Below are 23483 nucleotides of genomic sequence, written 5' to 3' on the forward strand. Positions count from 1 at the left end.
TTATTTAAATCACATTTTGACCATGACAAGATTCTGCGAATTTTATTCGTATGTGTTTTCATGTGAAGCAAAACATCACAAACGGAGCTAAATGAGCAATTTCCTTTTCCAATGCCCGATTATTTGCAACAATAAAAATCTCCAAGCGGAATTGTATAATATAATGATTTCAAGTAGCTAATTGGACGTGCTCCTATCTCTGGAACCGCACGCTGCTGCACGCATGCTTAGCGCACTGCAACAATTTAAGGCGTTAATTATTGCAACCCGCGTTATAATTATATCTCGTTATTTTGCGCGCTGCACCAGAGACGTCTCTACATTTAACGCGCTGCAATTATTATCGACAAGTAGCAGCGCCTCGTGCTCAATAATAATTCCTCTTCCTTAATTGCAAAAATGCGAGCAGTCGGCGCAATTATCCCACAGCAGTGCTTTCCGTTTCTCATCGACTTAATGACTCAATCGGTGGTGGCGAGTGCGAAAAAAAAAATTGCTTTCTGAACTTTGACGGCTCTCGCAAAATTACATACATTTTAGATTGTAGCGAAAAACTTTTGCGGTTTCGCGTGATGGAATTTAATAATGTGGACTTTTTACTTTTAATATGATCGTTGAGAGTGAGCAGTGAACGGGCACAGGTGCTGCTGATAGGCGTTTATTCCAAGCTGTCATTGTTTTAATCAGAAATGAAAAAAAGATTGTTGGAGCACCTCAACATATACACACAAAAAGTAATTGAATTTATATTGAAGATTACAATTTTTTTTCATGTGTTCTTTAAGGGCTCAATTTTGCTTAAAAATGTTATTTTAATTATATTATTTCATTAACTAATAAAAAGAATGAATTATACAAATTTTAACACCAATAATTTCTGATGGATTAATAATACCTTTTTATAATAATAATATTAAAAAAAAAATTATCTACAACTTATTTGTAGAATTATTTGTTTTCTCAGAATTCAAATTTTAATTTCAACAGAAATATATCAGATATTCTGTGAGCTCTATGTTTTGTAAGCTTAATTTAATATGCCGTCATTAAGCTCAGTGAGCGACCCGAAAATTCAGAATAAATTATCAAAATCCTTTTCTACCCATTTGTGTCTCGAGCTATTTTGTTTAATGGTCTTATTAAAATCACGGCTCTCCCGCGGTCGGCGCTTTCAAAACAAGGAAGAAATTTGTGCCTAATTTCTATCGCCCGTGGTGTTTTTATCTCTCCTATTAGCGTTCGGCTCGCGGGAAGCACAACAAATTTTATGTAGTTAATCCCTGAACGAAAAATTCTAATCAGATTCTTGTTATACAGCGGTGGCAGTCGTCAAATATAATATCAGCTTGTTAGGTCTCGGAGTGTAATAATTCTAAATCTTCGGTTTCCAATAAAACGCAGCAGCTCTCTGGACCTCTCAGTAATGATGATGATCCTTAATCGATTGCGGTTTTTTATATATATATTTTTTAAGTCAGCCTCTTATTTTAACAGAGGCGGCTGCATTAAAAGAGAGATTTCTCTCCCGAGTAGAGAGAAAAAAAATGTGAAAAATTGGCTGCTGATCGGACCGCAAATGACAGAGAGAGAACTTCTTCTTAACATATTTTATGGACGTGTACTTTTAATTTGAAACTCGTTTCTGCCGCCGAAAGGTTGCTGAAAATTAGCTTGATTTACAACGCCCAATTTTTGCTCTAAAAGTGTATGCAAATGTGGCCGAAATGATATATCATTAGGTGCGAAAATTAGACAATCAATTTTAGAAAATTAGAGAACTACTTTTGGTGTTGCAGCCTGCGTCTCTCTTGTGAAAACATTTGTCCCATTTCGGCAGCTGCCGTTTTGCATATTTCCGCAATTACCGCTAACAGCTTGTCACGTGAGAAATAAATTAACTCGCTAAAATTTAGACTTAAATCCGCTTTAATAGCGAGTAATTTATGAACGACACTTGATACGTGGACGAGCTAATTTAATATCGTGTATGACCTTTTCAATAATAAAATATATTGGACCGCGGCCAAGATGAAACGCGACGGTGCGCGCACCTATAAATAACGAGTTACATTTATGCGAGGAGCGAAAAGTATTAATTTTATTATATACTCTGTTAGCATTCGCAGCCGCCGCCGCCACATCGAAACCGCTCTCGCACCAACCGCAGAAAAAAGACGATGCCTCTTTCGGTGCTCACGCTAATTTATTTCTCATTAATGTTTTACGTGTGGAGAAGAATTTTAAAAGCTCTCGATAAGAATTTTATGTCATTTTTACACGGGGATAAATTACTTGTTTTAATTGGAATCATACATTTTAAATAAAACACCTCGGGCTTGTTTTGCAGAGATCTGCGCATGTGCAGTAAATAATACGCATGCGCAGTAAAATATGCGTTCACAGTTCATAATCTGTTCTGCAATATGGATTTAACCGTAAGTTGAGTTAATTTTCGTGTGTTGGAATTTATTTCCAAACATAAAATTACTATGACATTGAAATTTGCCTCCTGAATAGATTCAAGGGTCAACAGTTGACCTCTGACCAATCTGCAGCTCTCAATGAAAGCAAAAATTTAGACTTTTCTGCATTGCAAAATCATCTGCAAGCATTCGCACCATCACAAATGAGCTGAAGAATTAATTTTTCTATTTCATTACGAAACGAGTTGAGGTCAGGTTTGACCCCAGACATTGATTCAGGTGAGCCAGGAGAGGTCAAGTTTCAATTGCAATCTATAGTTAAAATAAGGCTTTTGATCTTGCAATGAAAAGCCTTGTTTGAGCCAAAAAATTCTCCTCAAAAGTTTATACTTAATTAATAAGGACCCTTTTGACGTCACCATCACAACAGAGGAACCTTATTTCTTTCTCTCCCTGGTGATATCAAAACAGAAAGGCGCCCTTTGAACTTTGAATATCCACATAATAACGCTGCTATTTGTCCCATTTGACAAACGATCGTGTGTCTTTTTAGCCGAGGCAGGTATTGACAGCAGAATTCAAATTTCGACTTTGTGCTTTGATAGGCGGCAGCACGTTCTCCGCGTCTTTTTTCATGTCACCACAAGTGTCATAATACGTCATTTATCAAAAGTTAAAGCCGTTTCATTCAATGCGAAAAGCGCGTGTGTCGGGCACGGCGCAGAGTTTAATTTTGACTTTGCATGTCTCTCTCCCCCAACGCCAATTTTATTTTACTTTTTTTACTCCTTCCACCATTGGCCGCTGCGAATTTACACGCAGGTCATTAAGGTAGATTATGCTGCACGCCGGCGCGTATAAAATCCTTTATTCTTTTGTGTGTACTTGGAAATTTATTTCGCCGACGAGCAGACAGGCGCGGAAATCGTCGTCGCTTTTTTAACTTATACTCAAGCACGGTGCTCGGCGCGGAATTTAATTATTTTGAGGAAAATGTATATAATTTGTCATGCCAAAGCAGCGGGAGCATTCACTTAGCGTAATAACAATAAAATCGCGCGTAATAAGCGCGACTGGCCGTTTTTTGTATAATTCAAAATAAGCGTTTAAAATAAGTGTCGGTGGAGCAAAAAGAGAAAAGGAAGAGCATCTCGTTTTAGAGGAGAGGAGAGTCAAAATTCTGAAAACAGAAAAAGATATACGCCGCTTTATTTTTGACAGGAAGTGCAGGTGAATTTAATGAGGCAAAACAAAGCACGTCTCTTGTATAAATAGTGTGTTTCCTACAACTTTTCTAAACAAATTAAGCGAGTCCTTGAAGTGCATATGATGTTTCTATTGAAATTTTAGAATTAAGTATGAGGGAAATTTTATTAATTACTAGCCATCTAGAAATAATAAAATTAAAAATATTCTGTTGATGTTCATAAGTTTCCAACTAATCCTAAAATATTTCTATTATTAAAAATATATTTCAACTGTTGGTAATTTTCAATTTAAAAAGAGAAAAGGACAAAAATAAACAACTATAAGTGTTAGAAGAAATAGTATATTGAGAGCAATTTAATCATGTAAATCTATACATGGATAAGAATAACGCAGCGCATGAAATGTATTTAGATTCGAATTTCACAATCCGACTCTTGCCAGTCTCATTTATCTAATTTACATCCAATCCAATTACCCACACAGAGCTCAACCAGCATCATTATCCTCGGGTACACACAACATGTACGCAATCATCAATACGTAATAATCCGCCTCCCCTTTCTTTTTTTTTTGCATTTTCCATACTTACCATATTTCACCGCTCATACAATTTCATTTCTGCATACGAATACATACATGTACTGCTCTTGCACGGCGGCGGCAGCTGACTAATGATGATATCAAAAAACAGGGCTCGTAAATTAATTGTGCGCGGCAACCCCGCACGCTCGCGCGAGCCGATTGTAAATAACGGCATAATCCACGGCACGGCAGCCGTCCCATTTGAATTACGCCGTCTCAAATTGCAATATGTGTAACCCTTTAATGAAAAGATATATGTATGCGGCGCTCGTGTGTAATTACTCTCCGCAGCTATTAATGCCCAGCTAGAGAATAACCTGCTGTGCTATCCAAAAATTGGTTTTAATGTCAATTTAAAAATTAAATTTTGTAATATTTTTTCCACCTGACAGTAACAAAATTTTTTTTTTTATATCAATAATGTTCAAAGTATATGTGGTGATACATTTGAACTAAATTTTAATCTATTTCAAATAACTGAAGATATAAAAATTTATTTGTAATTCCTTGTGCCTAAATAATATTTAAAATATTTTTTTTAAATAATGTTTAATCTTAATTTATTTTAATTTTAATTATTTTTATATAAAATACAATTTCTATTTAAATGGAATCATTTGCTACATTTTCTCATAAAACAGAGTGGGAATAAAAGATATGCAAAGAAAATTGAAAAAAAAACCTCGTACATAATTTATTAATAAATTATCCTATGTGATAAGTCATCGCATTAAGTCATAATGTAAATTCGATGTAGTGCCTTAATACTTACTTTTCATTGTTAAATTTTTTACTTATTTTACAAATATCATGATAATTTCAATTTACAAATCTGCTAGTGCCAATTTTAATTTTAATAACAAAAAAAGAATTATTTCAAAACTTTATGGTCGTCGTCTGAGGTGCACACATGCATGAAGGCCCTTAATCATAATATTTTATACCGCCACTGCTCACGGGCTCATTACCGTAATTAGACGGGGAAATTTAATGACCGCGTAAGAGAACGCTTGCATTGTATTATTGCATGCAAAAGAAACGGGGAATTCATGTGTTTTGTTTCCGATTTATAATAAAATTTTTAATGCTTACAAACGAGAGGCTTGAAAAAAAATATGGCTTTTGCTATATAATAATTATTATTACGTTAGACCTTGATGAATTAGGAATCTTGATAAACCTGCCGAGCGCGAGTGAGACCTTTTTCGTAATATAAATTTTTGCATTAGGTGGAATTACACAAAGGGGACACGCAGTGCGCGAGTGAACAAAGCTGTCTAATTAGCAAGCCGCCGGCGGAATCGCTCTTTTTCAACCATATATCAGACTAAACATGTAAAAGAGTTTTTAATTATGTACAGCGACCAACAACAAAACATCGACGTCGCCGATAAAACACGCTGGAAAAAAATTACATTTACCATTTATTTTTTAAATTTGAATTTTTAGTTCAAAATTAAAATTAAAATTTAAAGAAAAGAGTGGAAATTATTAAAATTATGAAAATTCCTGGATTAATTTTATTTGTTATTATGTTGTTTGTTAACTTTCACTTGATTTTATTTAAAATTATAATTTGCCAAAAATAAATTTTGACATAATTATACCTTCTGTTGCTACGATCACACTTTTGGCTTGTGCTTGGCGGGCCGTCAGCAATCACATAAATTGCAAGCCGGGGGCAATTTGAGGGCCCCTCAGGGGCGATTAAGTGAGAAAATCCCGCGAGCCTGATTTATTAAGGGCCGCTGCAGCAATAACATTTAATTTTCATTACCTCTTCGATGGGCTGCTGCTGCCGACGGTGGACAATAAAAATATAAAACAAATGTTGCTGCAGGACGCGCAGCCACACGCGGCGAGGGAAAGGGAAGAGAGAGACACCCCGTCGCGTTTCGCGTTGATGGATATTAAGGGTGGCATGGAGGAAGGTGTCAGCCGACGGGAATCTACACATGTGTGAAAAAACTACATCTAAATGAGGGAGCTCTAAATGCATCCGTAACGTTGAAAATAATGAAAGTCTTATTATTATTATTATTTTTTTTTTTATCAAAATTTAAGTTAAAAGTTTGCGCTTAAAATACAATAATTATATTATTCTAATCGTAAAAAAAATTAATTACAAATTGAAAAATAAATTAACAAAAATATTTTAATTTTAAAATATTTCGACGGAAATCTTCTTTTGCAAATTTATTATTGGTTTTTTTGCATAGTATAAAAATGAACCATAAAAGTATCGACGAGGATGAGATTCGAACTCACGCGTGCAGAGCACATTGGATTAGCAGTCCAACGCCTTAACCACTCGGCCACCTCGTCATGAAAAGTTTGCTGGCAAAATAACCATTCTGATGCAACATCGAAAGGCCGTCGTGCTTTTTTCGCACACTCAGCAAAACGTTAAATGAATCCATCGGACGTAGCAACTTGAAACTCATCATTGCCATTAAAGCCCTCAAACGTTTGATTTATACAATTTCTTTGAAGTTTTGATTTGCAATTTTAAATATTATATTTTACACAAGAGCCAAAACCACGATTTTTAACCCTTTGATGTTGTCCTGAAGAAGGCCTGTGTACATTTTATTTTTTCCATCAAACGAGATGGCCGCTGCGTTAATCTCTTAATTGAGCTAGGCGCCATTTTTAACGAGCCCTATCTTAATTCCAGAGGAGGAAAAAGGTCCATAACTCATGTCGGAAACGTAATCATCAGAGAGCAGCGGCTTTTTCGGGGCCGGGCCACTTAAGAGATCTGCTGCTCACTCTGATGGGACGCAATAAATATAAATTAGTGCATATGGATATTATGCTCGGGTTTTTTTTTTCATTAAAACGTCAGACTTCCCAACCTGAAAAAGCGCAGAGAAGAATCGGCGACTAATGAACTTTACGGCCTGTCGCCTTTTGTAATAGTTGTGTGGAAAAGGGCGAATTTCTCCCCAAAAGTGCATGAAAATAATATGAGAGAGGGGCTGGTTTTATAATACATGCGATTTGCGACAATTGCGGTTGATTTGCGTGTCCAATCCGGAAGGCAAAATGCGTGAAATGGAAAAGGTTTCTGAACATTTATGGCATGCACTTCAATATAAGGCGGAAAAGGGGAGACTGACATAATAATACTGCGAAAAATATTTCTAGTAATATTTTTGATTATTTTGCAGAAAGGGTTTTTCTGTTAATAATCAACAATATTTTTAAATTATGTACTGTAACAATTTTTTATCAAAGTTAAATTTCAAAACCTGCGCGATATTGATTCCCAATAAAAATTCCCCCCAATGCACTTTCGAATTGCTTCTTTGTTATGAAAAACTGTTCTATAAATTTATATGTCATTGAAAAATTTTCTTTTTGCTAATGATTTGCGTTTTAGAGTCAAATTAATAGTGCTCAGCATCCTTTTTTCCCAAACCGAATTACTTAAAATAATCAAATAATGCAATATTTTTATCATTTTTTTTTAACCTGAAAACTTTTGCTAATTTTATACTCTTTAAACAGTTACGTTGAACTCTTTGGTGAAATTTCGATAAACATTGTGGAAACTAATCAGGATGTGAATTTCTCCTTTTTACTTAATTTATATTATTCAAATTTCGGCGTACTTTTTCCAATCAATTAGAACCTTTTTATAACCTTTTGCCTGCACCGTTATTAATTTTTTGCCGAAAAAGCTTGTTTTCCTTTAACTAATGAAATTCGCACACCGCGCGTTTTGTAAAAATAAATATTTTCAGAATTAATTACCGCACAAATTCAATGAATTTTCTCTCCGTTTGAACTTTTTGCCGATTGGCTGAGACGTTTGAAGTCGCGTCACGCAATCAGCGTTGTTTGCCGAGAAAAGTGACATCATGTTTGGTGAACGAAAAAAGAGTTATTCAAACACACTCGAGAGAGCGAGTAGCGGCAGCTCACAATCAAATCTTTTATTGTGCGCTGCTTAAAAGTGTCCGTTTAGCCGGTCAGCGCTAAACGATTCGAGGAGGAGTCACGGCGCGGAGAAATAAAATTTACCGAAGATCTCTTCTCTTTTCTCTCCCACCTTTGTGTGTAATCTGCCTCGGAAATCTTTGTTGATGCCGCGCGCACTCACACATCACCTTGTTCCTGAGCAAACAGCTTCCCGCGCTGTACCTAATCAACATTCAAAAAGCCGCGGAGAAAAGCCCCAAAATCAGCCGCGGCTCTCCGCAAGATCCGCATTCTCGGCGTGCGCTAATTACGCCATAAAATTATTCGTTCAAATCTGATGATCTGCGCTACCAAGAAGTTTGCAGGAAAATTATTGCAAATCATGCAAAAGTCTTGAAATCAATGTATAACAAGAATGTTTTTCTAGTTAATTGTTTATTATTTCAAAAACTATTTTTTTTTATTATTTCTATTTAAGTAATAGTTTTGTTCTATACTTAAAATTATTAATAAATTTAAACAATAATTGTGTTACAAGACCCTTACTTTTTATATAATTTGAAATTATTCTGAATATATCAAAAATTTATGTCTTGTGCTTTTATTGGGGATGGTTGTAAAATTAAAATTCAAATATCTCTTTAGGAATACTTTAATTGGCAGTTTTGAAGTTTTCAGTCTCACAAATTAAGAGTTAATTTGGCATTTAAAACAATTTTCTCTATTTAAATTTCTCTTTTGGATCACTTTAGAAATGACTTAAACCAAAATGATTTTCAACTAAATTCATCTTCACATAACATTTATACAAATATCCCTCAGTTCCGAGAATAATATCAAATAATTGATCCATCAGCAATAATTGACGCGTCACGGAAAGGCAATATCGTTTCGGAACGCGATTGACGTAAATGATTGGCACTTTCTTTCTGCCGCGCGATTGTTTTAATCCCTATGTGTTTATTTCCGCGTCTCACGTCAATATCTATTTAAGCTCTCGGCGGCCATGTTGGAAAAGAAAAAGGTGAACCATAATGCTGGGCATATTCACAAACATATCTTCTATTATAATATGGCATGACTCTGTTTTCCTCCGGCCTAATTTGCCTTATTGATGTTCGCTAAAAGCTGAAAGGCAGCTGCTGTTTGTGTATCGCGGGTCATATTAACTGCAGGATGGGAACTCGTTTGCGTGCAGAGCCTGTTTAATATTGTTCCCTAACAATATCTCATATCGAATGTACACGTTGACGAGACCAATACCAATATTATTAAGTCATGAAAGGCAGCACCATATTCGTGCAGCTTTTCTAAATCGGATCGTTGTTACACGAAAATGAGGAGAATATTGTTTTTCCATCTATATAAGCTGCGGCCGAGTGAAAGGATGATATGTATTACATTTCAATTATTATTGAAATTACGTAATGCGGTTTCTTATATCGTATTTTTTGCGTGGTTGGCCAAACTGATTATGCAACTGACTTTAGTGCCACCTAGCAAAGTACTAAAAAAACTTATCTTAAAAATTAAATATATTAAAATAAATGGCAGCATTACTTTTTTCCATAAATAAATATAATCAACATTGTTAAAATAATGGTTACATAAAATTAAGCCAAAAATTTAATTGAACCAAGGAATGACTGAAGTTGTTTTACAAGCTTTTCTCTAGTATGCAACCCGCGCAACACATTACTTATTTTTAATTTTTATTTTTTATCATTTAATCGTACAATTAAGGATGAATTATATTATTAAATCCAAAAATTCAATAATTTCTCTGTTCTCTTAAATTAATTTGTATTTCTATTCAGCTGTGTTTAAATTTTATTTATACAATTTCATTGTTATACACATAGTGCTGTTATGTCAAAGTTTATTTTAGGAAATGACCCTGCTTTTTTATTTTTCTTTCTCGTCGGCTCTTTTCCATTATCATAAAACACGCCGCCGTTGCACGCAGTCACCGCTCTTTATGATCAGAGGCGGCGTGTTTTGTGCGCGCGAGGTGGCTAAGTTTATTTCACACTTGACGAAACTTCTTGAATGAGACGACGAGATGCACTCACACCCAACGTGGCATATTTTCCTCAAAGGTTACACACATACACATACCGTCGAGCTTTTTTCCATCTACTCAGGACAAAGCCGACCGCGGCTAAATACACACGTCTTTTGCGCCACAGGGGTTTTGTCACCTCGCAGCATTTTTTCTCGCGGTAGATCACACGCTCCGCCAGGCCGTTTGATCAAATTAGCCTTTTCAAAAGAATACGAAGTCTATAATTTAATTTGAAAAACTCCCGAGCGGTGTTTTATTTGTAAAGAATAAAGCACTGGAGAAAAAAGAAAGAAAATTAAACAAATCATTGTATAAACATTCCCATTAAGTGAAAATTTGTAATTACTAAAAAAAGTTGCAGAAACTTTCCAATTTTTTAAGCAATTCTGTTTAATAGAAAAAAAGCAGTTATATGATTTTTTTCTAAATCCTTATTTTTTAGTTTTAAATTTAGTACAGAGAGTTTGTCTGGTCTTAAGTCTTAAACGGCTGTATAAGAACCTAAATCGGGTCGGCCATTTTTGCCTCGATAATTTGCTCTGCGGCGCCGTGCATGAATCTCAATTTGAGACGTTTCACAGAAAACGGCAGGGGCCCCAGCCGGTTTTTAACTCATTTTTTATTTTATTACAATCGCTCTCGCGAAGAGCCAATCGTGGAATAGGGTCGATTTATATACATACAAAGTGGAAGCTGCAGGCTCTCTGTCTATTTACTCTCTCTCAAGTTGATAAAGAAGTGCCGCCTTAAAAGGGTCTTTAGCGCCGAGTGAGTGGCTGGCGCGGCCGATAAGCACTGCGCAAGAGCGCGCCATCCACCCTTTTTTCCCCCAAGGGTTGCTCGGGTCGTCTGGAAATCGTTTACTAACAGCTCGCGCGCGGCGGTTTTATGGAAATGGTCTTCGTATAATGCGAAACACTCGACAGAGAATCAAATTTCAAGAGATGGCGGCGCTCGGAAAGTATCAAGGCAAATTGCGTTTTCAAAAGGCACTCTCACAAAAATTAATTTTGATGGATTATAAATAATTCTTAAGAGGTTTTCTAAAAATAAAAGATATTGGTTTTTTTTTGTAAATAATCATTTTTTACCAGTTTTTTTATTTTTATTTTTTTTTTATTAGCAGACTGAAGTTAATCTTGTGAAAGCCAAGTCTCTTTCCTGCAAATATAATCAATCTACAACTAAATTTTCTCAAAACATGTCATAAGTAATAAGAAAACGCCAGAGAAATATTATTGTTCCTCGATTTGGCCTGATATTTGATGATTTTTGCTTTCCGTAAAAAACCAATCAATCAACTCTCATGGAAATCATTTGAAGATATTTTAACATTCTTTTTAATTATTTAATTTTATTCGTAGAAATTTAATAATATTTTGAGCTCCAATTTATATTATGAATTTTCCTGCCTCTCTTGAAAATAAAACTATAAAAAAGACCGTTTTTCCTTGTAACAATTTGAATAAAAATTGTGAATTATTGTGCAATTTTTCCAACAAAGAACTCCAATTTGAGGATCTTGGTATTCTGACAGGGAATAAAACTCAATTTTAGTATCGGAACGAGACAGACTTGTTGTCCCTGCTTTTCTCAGCGCAGCATCCACAAGCAATACACTCGAGAGCTGTCGCAGCAGGAAGAAAAATCATCGCAATCACTCTCACTTAATAGCAATAACAATCAATTACCCGCCGCCGACACCCCTCTTCGCATTAAATGTGCTGAGGTTTATTTAACTGCAGCACACAGGGCGCGCGCGTTATTTGTCCGTCAGCGGGCAGGGGGTGCGCGAGCAAATAAATGGCAAAACGCTGCCGGCCGGTTTGTCAACGAGAGCAGAAAAGCATCCCGCACAGCAGCCGAGAGAGATTTTCTCTGTGCGCGCGACACTTTGTTAAACTGACTGATGGTGTCGCCCTCTCTGTTTTATTACACCCGGCCGAATTCCTGGTGTTAAATCGATCATGATTGTGTTAAAGCTGTAATGGGATAAGCGCTGGAACAAATCACGCCGTCGTTTTATAATTGCGAACGGCGCGCTCTCTGCAATCTTCATAAATTGTCGCGCCTCTTAAATCTTTTACGACCCTCTCTTGTTGCCATTAATTAATTTCCGCCCCGTCCCTATCTACATTGCGAAAAAGAGGATGACAAGAGTGAAAGATTAATCACTGCGTGATGAATACATGCTTGTATAAACTTTCCTCATCACTAACTTATTTTGTAATTTACTAAATAAACTTAAAATGCAAAATTCATAGAACTGCAGGGGTTGAAAAAGGATAAATAACTGTCTCACGTCACTCAAATCCTATTAATTATTACATAATGCAGGAATTTCACGTCTTAATTCCATCTGAGAAATTGATTTTATTCCATAATGACCATAATTAATTAAAGATTGCAGAATGAAAGTACGTGGCGCTGTTATTGCAGATGATTCTGAAACTAAAAAGAGCTGAAATTTTTAGCTTTGTGTTGTGTCAGAGGTCACTTCTGACCCCAGAAATTGATCCAGAATTTTAAACTTTTGCTTATATAAATTAAAATATTTCCATACTCCTGTTATAAATAAATTCATTTATAAACCTTATTTAAACCAAAATAAATTAATTTTTACATCTCAATTAAGTTCTAAATTTCGCTCTCTTTGAAATATTGTTTCGTTATTATAACCGATTTAAATTTTTTGTTTTCCTTAATACCTAATAAACGCTTATGGTGGTCTTCCGTGTGTCAAATTAAATTCATTTTGTACAATAAATGCGCGCAGCTGTCGCACGCACTTAATAGAATCGCCTGCCTTGAAAGCCTGTCAAATTAGGGTATAATTCAGTAAATTATTATCAAACGCGTGGTGGCGGCGACCCTCTTATTTAATTCTTAGATAAGACGGTGGACGTGTAAAAATTACACTATTTCTGCCGCCATTATTATAGATGTTTGATCTCCGCATGATTTATAAGATATCTCTCGCGCTTAATTATATGTAAATTGATAGCTGCGTGTGTAGTTTTCCCCCTCGCCGAGGCTCTCCAATTTCATACCGACGAGAGAATTCGCGACGAAAACGTGTGTTTTTCAATAATAAAAATATAATTAATGGCCGATTCTTGCTGCGGCCTAACGTGTGCTCCTCGCGTGTTTGTGTGTGGTCTTTATACAATCCTCCTGCATAACTTTGTGCGACGCCGCTCTGTCGGCCATATTTTCTAATAAATATGCCCTTCGAAAAACAAGGCGTTTGTTCTTCGCCAGGGGCGCGGGATGGTCGGAAAATAAGTCATTTTGAAGATCGTAACTCTGTCAGAACACGAGAGAGAATAAAAAGGAGAGATCGACGGCAATAAAATTTTAAATTAGATTCACGCAAGATCAAAATTATGTTAGGAGAAGGATTGTAATAGGAATAAATTAAATTCGTTAAACAATTTTTCTGCGAGAGAAAGATTATTAAAACATTTGCCCTTCTGACAGTTGCAAAAATATTTTTCAAAATTTGAAACAAATTCTTAAATATAATATATTGACGTAAATAAAAATTTGAAATAATGTCTATGGCTAATTTGATTATGAATTTTTAAACAATAATTATCAATTTACTTTTAATATAGAAACCACAAAAAATAAAAATCAGAATTAAATTAGAACTTATTTTCTTTGACCATCTTTTAGTATTCTATGTATTTCTAAAAGGAAAAATAAAATTACATTTCACATTCCATCTCTTTCCTTTCGCCAGTATAACTTTCCAATTTGTTTGAAACGCGCCGCAAAACGGAGCAGCATCCTATGTGGTGAACACAAAAGTTTGTTGGTTTATGTTTATTGGCGATTTATGTGCTCGGCAGCTTCCTCTCTCTCTCTCTCTCCACTTTATTCGAGAGCCATTTACTTTGCGGAATTTCAGCAGCATCTCCGCTCCGCGCCCGCCCCGCTCGGTACTTTATTATCGCACCGAGGGTTGACACAGCATTACATGCGCAGTGGCTGCGTTTATGGCGCCCCGACACCAGCGCAGCCGAGATTAATAGTGTATGAAATTTATTTCGCACCCTCGCAGCTCCAATAAAAGCAGCTTGCGCGCACCCACCAGCAAATGAGAAAGTTTGTAGGGGTGCGTTTCGCCCCGAGAGAGAGAAAACACGCCAATTTGCATAAATTTCAATTAGTGTGTGCGACACGACCGCAGCTCATTCGCATCAAGAACGTGATTTGAATTCTCGCAGGAAAACTTCTCAGTTGAAATTCAGGACCCGAAATTTAAATGAGATATAAAAAGAAACTACAAATTATATATATTTTTGAAAATTAAATACAAATTTAAATATACTTCTTTTCATTTAAGTAATTTTTTCAACGTGAAGCAGAGAGTAAAATTGTAAAAGACAAAAAATTTGATTTTAAGAAGCGCCTTTTCCTTTTAAAAAATTGAATTATATTTACTAAATTATTTTATTTTATTTTAAGACCAATCATCTGAAAATAAAATAAAATTCAAAAACATACAAATTTTAAATTAAAAAGGCGCTTTTTTTCTTTATTGATTTTATAGTCTTGCAACTTTTAATGCTTTTATGAAAAGAAAAGATCGAAGTTCCCTCCAATTTGCATATCAAAGCCGTTAGCCGCCTGTTCGGTCGCGGTTCTAATTACCTTGTTGCCGGTCAGACAAATAAATTACACGCTGCTTTTAAACTGAGCGGAGAGTATGACAAGTTTTGAAGTGCGCAAAAACATGCAAAACAAGCCGACTTTGCATATCCGCGGCCTAAGCAGCCACTTCCTGCCCAACAGACGCCTCTTGAATTTCCACAGAATTTGTAATTATATAAATAAAGAAAAAACTAATTCTTTCTAAAATTAAACTTGCTGGCGTTCACGCCCGAGCAGAATTAATTCGTTTTCTAGGGCGTGCTGTGTAATTTGTAGTTTATTTTGACGCGAGCGCTTGTTAATTTGGCTGATAATTTGTCGTGTCGCATTTTGTGAATTTATTTCGGCTGCCGCTTTTGAGTATAGCGCGCGAGGGGCTCTTTAAGAGAGCAAGATTCTCACTCGGCTTTTTATTATTGTGCAGCCAGCAGAGAGCTGTTTCAAGCGCGATTTAACCTCAGCTATTTCTTTTTAATTAACATCGCGCGCGCGTTCGTTCAAACGATGCACGGCGCATTCGCCGGAATATTGGCGTTTTGCAGAAAATGTTGGAAAAACTACTAGAATATGAAAAAAAAAAAAAAAATGTTACAAAAGTATATTAATTAATTTGAATGGAATTAAATTCAAACAATTCTTCGTGCAAAATTAAATTATTACATAACCACAAACAAAAGTATGTTTTGGTCATTTTACCGATTATGCAACCCGCTTGACACAAACAAAATTTAATATACAAACAGGTAAATTAAATTTACCATGCTATATAACATACATATTTATTTTTAAGTCTAAAAGATATATTTATAAATAGGTTTAGCTCTTCATACAGTTTATTGGCGGATCGTTAGATTTTTTTTAAGTAATAATTTGTTGCGCGGGTTGCGTTTTTAACAAAAAGATAGAAAAATTAAAGATAAAATGCTACTTCTGCAGTTTTCCCTTGTTTTTGTTTTTTCAAGTAGAAGAAAGAATCAATTCCTGCAGATCACCCACGCCGTGAAAAAATGTTGCCACGCATTCATTTTCGGCTCAATTTCGCTTAAGGAAGACTAATCACCTCTCATGTGCTCTGGAAACGGCTGTGAAAAGTCGGAAATCCAATACTCGTCTCTGACAGCAGCGAGACCGCAAGTTGAAAACAGAGCGTCAGCTGAGGATGAGTTATTGGAAAACAACCGACTCACGACAGACCGACAGGATGACCTCCCTCAAAGCGACGCGCGGTGATGAATCTTTCAGAGATGACTTTTACGCACCTAGAGCGCCGTAAATTACTTTTCGCTCCCCAACACACCAAGGAATAAAGATCCTGGTTCTGCACCAATTCCGGATATTTCAGCAATAATACAAAATATAATTTAATGACCAGTGGAAAAGAATAAGTTCCATATTTTTGAAAAATTTACGCAATCGTCCTTTCTGATAATATTAATCATTTCAAATAAATTGCAATGGTCTATAGATATTTGTGGCCAGGTTTTTATTAATTTATAATTAATTTTCAATGCCAATTTTAGTAATTTTAAAACAAATAATATAAGAAAAAATTGCAAAATACTTTTAAGAAATTAATTTTTTTACTTTTTTAATGAGAAATTTGCTGGCTGCTTTTCAAACATATGTGTATCGAAAAAGGGTTAAAATATAAGTGGGAAAGGTGTTCCGCGTTGTGTGGTATAAGACATTTCACTTAATGAATGATAATTAAGTTTAATAACAAGGCGGCTGTCAGGGGCGAGTGAATCCCACACACCTTTCTTTCCGTCTTCCTTCCCGCATCTGACTTTTTTATTTCTTCTTCTTTCGTGACGCAGCACTTTTTCCAAAAACAATATGTGCCCATTAAAAACTTGTATTTTTTCCGCCGCGTCCATCATCTGCGCGCGACGCTGATACTTTAATGCGCGTAAAAGGGTTTGTCTTAATTGAGAAAGACTAGAGAGAGTGATCTCTGCTTAATTGCCGTGGCGGAGAGATGGAGAGGCGCCGATAATTCTGTCAAAAGTCCATCATAATCTGCCAACTTAATTGCCATATAAGTATTCCCTGCTCGAATGAAAGAGAAAAAAATTTATATTCTCATAGGAAATATTCCAACTATTCCGAGAGACGTACGGACAGACAGCTGCCCAACGCCAATTAATTAATTAATTACAATCATTTTTGGAGGACGGACGCAAATTATGAATTATTATCTGGCATGACTTTCATGATGAAATCTGGACCGTGGATGATTGACTCTTTCCCACGAAACCAATTCGCTTTCATCATGAGAGAAAAAAAATTTTTCATGTGGAAATATTACATTAATGGAAGAGGAAAATGTTTAGTAAAAAAAATTAATATAAATTTTTTGAGCTTTATAAAAATCAATGGGTGTTATAGAGTTTTAAGTACCTAATTTAATTTTGAAAATTGAATTTTATATCAGATAAGAACGTTGAAGCTTATAAAATTAACTTCCTGAAATTTATTTTTCAGAAGTTGACGAAAATGGAAAAGATGGAAAAAAACTAAATAAAAATTAAAACTTTTCAGAATAATTTTTTTTACAAATTTGTTGTTTTAAAGAAGAGTTTGAAACTCTATAATCCGGTGTGGTTTCCCACGAGGCCGCATATACATTTCAATCACACACAGCGAATCCATCTGTCCTCAATGGAGCGGCTGCTCGCGTTATTTGTCTTAGCAGGGTGGCGCAATAAGTCAGGGATCTGCTTGTTCAAATGTTTGTCTTTCTTTGCTCGACACCCTAGCGGTCTTTAATAGCTGCTATTTTCTCGCCCCCGAAGAGGATCTGTGCACCCGCGGGGAGCAATTAGCTCGGCCGTAAATTCGTCCTGCAAACGTCAAATGTCAGTGGCAGCCTCTTAAAAATACCGCGCGTCTGCTGGGATTTTTTTTACTTTTCTGGGAGAGCAGAGAGATAACTCTCTTAATCGCTGCTTAAGAGGGCCTTCAAGCTTTCAGCCCTTTTGGCTCATAAAAAATTAAAAATGTCTGCCAGCACTTTGCTTTAATAGGCCCTCGACTTAACTCTGTGGTTTTCATCTTGATTTCTTTTTCATAAAAAACACTCCTTGTATGTCAAAAATGGAAGTTTTTAGGACAAAATTCCTTAAAAACATAATATTATTTTATATTTATTTGATTTATTGAGAAATATTTTTCTATAAGCTGTAATTTGCTATCAATAAAGCTTTGGTTTTTCAAAATTTATCAGATATTTTGAAAAATATCAAAAAATAATTTCATAACATTGTTCATAATTTAATTTTGCATTTTTTTTTCAATTTGAATTCTTTATGCAAAACTTAATGATCACTAATGAAAAAAATATTGATCATAATTGTTTTTGAAGTCGGCGCGTTTCAAGTTAATAAAGGTGTTAAGGCGAAGCCATTTTTACCTTGCCCATAAATTATAAAAACACCCTTTTAAAAATTCCGCCTCTCATTGAAATGCACGCTCATGCTCGCGCTGCACCTTTTGTTTTTCAGGTGGTCCTTTTTCTTTCTAATAAATACCCTCTCTTGTGCACTTTTTTATAAACACGATGTTATGACATACAATTCGAAAATAAGAAGAGGTGCGCGTTCAGGGCATGTAATAATTTAATGACCACCCAAGGTGCTCGCGCGCGAGCTCCGAACAAGAAAAAATTACCCGCTGCTGTTTTTCTCTCTCGGGAGGAGAGTCGCGGCCGACAATAAAGAAAGGTAGAACCAATCTATTATTCACGTAACCGATCGGCAGTCAATGATCTTGTGTACGGCAGGTGTCGATATTGTATAATGTAAGAAGGCGCCTGTTTTATTGAAAGATAAAAAACGAGGGATTATTAATTTTCACCTGCGCCGAGCAAACACAAAGCAGAGAGATGTGATTTTCCTTTGTTTGCCGAGAAAAAGATCAAATTTTGGATATGCGGCCAAACACAGCCGATGGGCAAAGAGAAAGAACGGAATTTTTTGCCTAATTTTGTTCTTTTGTTGAAAATCAAGCTTTGTTCGCTTTCGGGAAGTGCGTAAAAAAGAATGAGCTCATGGAAATTTTTCATGCTTTACGAAATATTGGTTTTGATAAAAGTCTATTGTTGTGGTCAAATGTAAACAGTCAATATTTTTGTAAAGTAAAAAAAAAATGATTATAAAAATTACAATATTTTCGTTAGATAGATTAATTTTTGTCAAATTAATTTAATACACAGAGAAAAAAACATTTAATCAATATACCTTCTCTTGATTTAAGGCTTTATAAGTTAGTTTCAAATTAAGTTTTTTTTATTCAATTGAGATATTTACAAAATAATTATAAATTTTAATAAAAAAAACTGCTTGAAAAAACTTATGATCTCTAGATTCTATTAGAATGTTTCAATTCTCATTTCTTATTTTAATTCAGTTTTTACATTTTTTACCTTCAAGACTCTTTTTTTTCATTATGAGTTTAATTTTTCTGATTACGCTCCCTTTAAAAGCACACATTTTCTTCAACTTCTATTAAAATTTTGTTCATTCAAGATTCAAGAGATTTTTTCATCATCACAAATTCCCTATTTAGTTTCACTCTGGTGGATTTATTTCGTTTTCCTGCCGCACGATTAATTACTACCCAGAAAAACTGAGCGTGCGGAACTATGTCCCCGCGCGCGTGAAGTCAAAATGTCAAGCTCTCATCATTAGGCCTCTTTCAAGTCCGGGGGCTGAAAAGTGGCTTCTCGCTCCATTAAGGGCAGCTGCGCGCTTTGTGCTCCTCGATCCACTACACACACAAAGTCATGAGAGAGAGATACACACTCAAGGACCACACATTTCTTTTACTCTCTATCTCGAATAAATTAACGTGCATCTCTCGGCGGCGGCGGCACCACAGACGCAGATGCGCGCCGAGAAATAAGAGAGAGAGATAATTTGGTTTGTCTGCGCGCTGATGAGCGGCTGCGTGCGGTAATTAGTGCGGCGGCTGCTGGTTTGTTTTGTTAGCGCAGGATCGACTTTAAAGAGGGCACTTAAATGCCGACCCTTAATTGCAATAATTTACTTTTTTAATTTTATAAAAGAAAAATATTATGTTTGCAAATTTATTATGAAAATCGAGTCATTTCCCTAAAATTTATAGATTATATAATTTTGGTTGCGTTTAAAATTTTTACACAAAATTATACCAGCATTTTTTACGTATGCAACGTTTTAATTTCTAGTTAGTAGTCATTATATAATTAATACAAAAATTGATCAAAAATATAATTTAAACAATATGTACCCAAATATGACTGCGTTTATAAGAATCCTTTTCAAACTTTTTGTTTAATTGCAACTTTTTACCGGGGACGATTCAACTGAAATTAATTGAGGCCAAAATATTTCACATTTTAATTTTTTGATATAAAGTTCATGAGATTTTTACTTAAACGTCTTAAATTCAATAATTGGGCAAAATTCACAATAATTTTCCTCTTTTATCTCGCTTTTACTTATTATTTTCACACGCCAATAAAGGGAAAAAAATGCAAAAATTATGGGTGTCGCTTTTTATTCATATCTAAAATTCTGTAAATATTTGTATGTATATTTTCAAGGCGGCAACAACGCCAGAATTATTTCGCATCCTTCTCTCATTCCTGATGTGAAGGTGCGAGAAGGTGGATCCGGTGCCCCCCACGTCCAGCCGGGCGGCCCTCTCTAGTTGGGAGGTCTGTTGAATATTACGCGTGTAGATATATTTTTTTTTATAATTCTCGAGGGCCAGGTCGTGCAGCCTCTCCTCCCGCGAGAGCCAATCATGGCCTGCTGGCCCTATGTCTCTATTAATATCAAAGCAGGCAGCTCTTTCTTTCTTTCTTTTTTCCAGCCGCTCTCTCACGTGCCTAATCGTAATTCATCAGCCACGTTTATAAACTCGCGCGGGGCTCCATACGTGTCAGATTCGCCGGCCGGCAAATATGATCGATTGATTCGGTGATTTGAACGCATGATTGCCAATTTATTCGGCAGCAATTTCAATTCGCGATCGTACATCGTTTACTATTTACTTCAAACTTCAAAGTATATATAATATAACTGACAATGAGTTCTGATTTCAATTAAAATTTAATTAACAGCAGTAGTTCCTAAATATTTCGTCAAATTTCCTGATGAGTTAGATTATCTTTTCAAATTGAATGTGTATTTTATTAACTTAGCAATCTGATGTATTAAATATATAATTATTAGAAATTTGAAACTGTATAAAAATTATGAATAAGTGCAGAGTTTAAAAATAAAAAGTACTCAAAGTAAATAAATAATCAAATAACTATAATGAATTAACACAAATAAAATCAAAATATTTCAAATATAGATTAAAATAGCGTTATAATAATGTAAATATATTAAACATATAATATTATGCATTTTAATTAGTTTTGAATTTTGTAACATATAAAAAAATTTCAAAAATATTTAATATTATCAAATTTTTTGACAAAATTAATGTTGGAAAATTAACAAAAAAATTTTTTATGAATCCTTTTCTATGTTGCGTTGTAAATCTTCTCCAAAAAGGGCGTCGAAACCTTTAGATTTTCTCCTTCTTTTGCCTAAACGAATAATACAAATCTCAAAATGCACTGCAGCACCTGCAGATAGGCGTCTGATATTTTATTACACAATAAAGTTGCTTTCAATTTGTGGTGGGTGCAATTAAAGCCATCAGCTCGTCTTTAGGAGTAAGATATCGACAGCAGACCGAACGGCAGCCCGAAAAGAACACGTCGAAAAAAATAAATATATTTCATTTCCAAAATGATAAAAACAAGAGAAGGTCGGCGGCGGCGGCGGCAATCTCTCTCTTGTTTTACGACTGCTTTTTGCTGCCGTTCGCTGGCCGTATAATAATAATCGGGCAGGCAGCACGGCACAGGAATTAAAGATCATAAGAGAAGCCGCCTCACTTTATAGTACGCCTCGTATAAGCCATTAGTCACACCTCTCCACCTTATTGCCGAGAGTGAAGGCTTGATCACCTCACGATGAGCACCACCGCGCGCGGGCAACGCCGCGCGCGATAATTATTAAAAATAACTAAATTGCAACCCCACCCAACAAAAACAAGCTGCGGCTCAAAAAAAAAGCAGCCGGAAATTTTCTTTTTTGTTCCTTGTCTGGTTGAATGGACACGAATATTACTGTTTTATTAATTGGTCAAAAATTATGAAAGTTAAAAAATATTGAAGATTCGCAAAAATGTAAAAAAAAACTCGGTTTGTAATATTTTAAGCGTCATAATATTTGAAAGATATTCGAATAATTCCAAATGTTTAGGCACCAATCGATTCACTATATTTCAAAGATTTTAAAAATTTAAAAAATTGTTTAAGACCTTAACAGTTTCTATCTCAAGATATCTGATGACACTTTATAGATCAGAAACATTTTCAGTCTCAAAATTTCATAGCATTTGATTCGCATAAAATGTCATGTTTATCAATAATTTTGAACCAAATGCATTCCGCCTCCAGCAAAAAAAAATTGTGAAAACCATGAAATTTTAATGTTTTCAACTTTACAAAATCTCTGTTGACTAATTTTATTACAAATAAATGTCAGCTTTTCTATTAATTTTATTCCTTATCGATGTATTAATTCAACACCTGCCATCGATCGGAAGCATCTCCAATTGTGTTACACCCATATCAAAGGCGGCGAGTTGCTGCTTTTCTATTTCTTTTTTATTCCTTTTTATCAGGGCGCGAGGATCACCGACAACAGCTGTAATCATGTCAGGAGCGCATCAGAACACATCGAAGCGGCGCGCGTGGTGTGTGTTGAACGATTGATACGGCTAATGCATGAAATGCATCTTTTTAATTCCTGCCGAGCATCCCAATCATGGTATTTTATAGGTGGGGCATAAAAACCACTAAACATGTATCGATTGGTATCGCGGCTAATAATCACAATAATATATAATGACTCCGATGACGGTGATAATGCTGTTAATATATTTTATTATTGAATGAGTTAGCAGCCTTTCACGCTTGCTGTGTAATGAGTATGGACCGCAGAGAGACGCCAAAAGAATGTTTCTATGAAAGCCAAAACGAACAGAAAATAATTCACAAAGTTTGAATTATAAATAAGAATTTTTTTTGCTAAAGATTCTAAAACAATAAATAACAAACACGAGTATCAAAAGCAACCGCAAATTTTTTCCTATAATAAGCAGCAATGAAGACAAAACATTGATATTTATTACTTATTTCATCTTGCTTGAACTGAAATTTGAATTTAATTTTAGTTCTGCTGCTGCCCTGTACGTACTCTGATAGAAAATAGTGGTTTAAATTGAAGATTCCAGATTTTTTTTATTAAAAAAACTAGATTATTAAATTATTTAAATCACATGCACATTGGTATTTTTGTACTAAAATAAATAAAATATTTTTATTTGATCAGAACTGATACAATTCAAAGGTTAGCTTATGTCCTGAAAAACCGTCCAAAACTGGCAGAAACTTTTAGCCAATCAGAGATTTTTTTATAAATAAATCTAAATTCCTGTAAGTTCTCAACCTCCACAAGAACTTTTGGTTGTACTTCTATCCATCCTTTTAAACATTTTATAAAGGTGGC

General features: G+C 35.1%; 3 protein-coding genes and 1 non-coding gene across 4 annotated transcripts in view; 3 read left to right on the forward strand and 1 right to left on the reverse strand.

The window, feature by feature from the left end:
• Positions 1-23483, forward strand: part of LOC132205848 (homeobox protein Nkx-3.2-like) — a 182434-nt gene that overhangs the window by 110157 nt on the left and 48794 nt on the right. The window lies entirely within an intron of this gene.
• The window catches only part of LOC132205846 (hematopoietically-expressed homeobox protein HHEX-like), a 33480-nt gene that overhangs the window by 4569 nt on the left and 5428 nt on the right, over positions 1-23483 (forward strand). The window lies entirely within an intron of this gene.
• Positions 1-23483, forward strand: part of LOC132205729 (hematopoietically-expressed homeobox protein HHEX-like) — a 32091-nt gene that overhangs the window by 4453 nt on the left and 4155 nt on the right. The window lies entirely within an intron of this gene.
• On the reverse strand, positions 6458-6539 carry Trnas-gcu (transfer RNA serine (anticodon GCU)). The gene has a single exon. It is a non-coding gene; the product is annotated as a tRNA-Ser (tRNA).

This window comes from Neocloeon triangulifer, unplaced genomic scaffold, assembly GCF_031216515.1.
Source record: "Neocloeon triangulifer isolate White Clay Creek 2 clone unplaced genomic scaffold, ASM3121651v1 ptg000003l, whole genome shotgun sequence".
Classification (NCBI taxonomy): Eukaryota; Metazoa; Arthropoda; class Insecta; order Ephemeroptera; family Baetidae; genus Neocloeon; species Neocloeon triangulifer.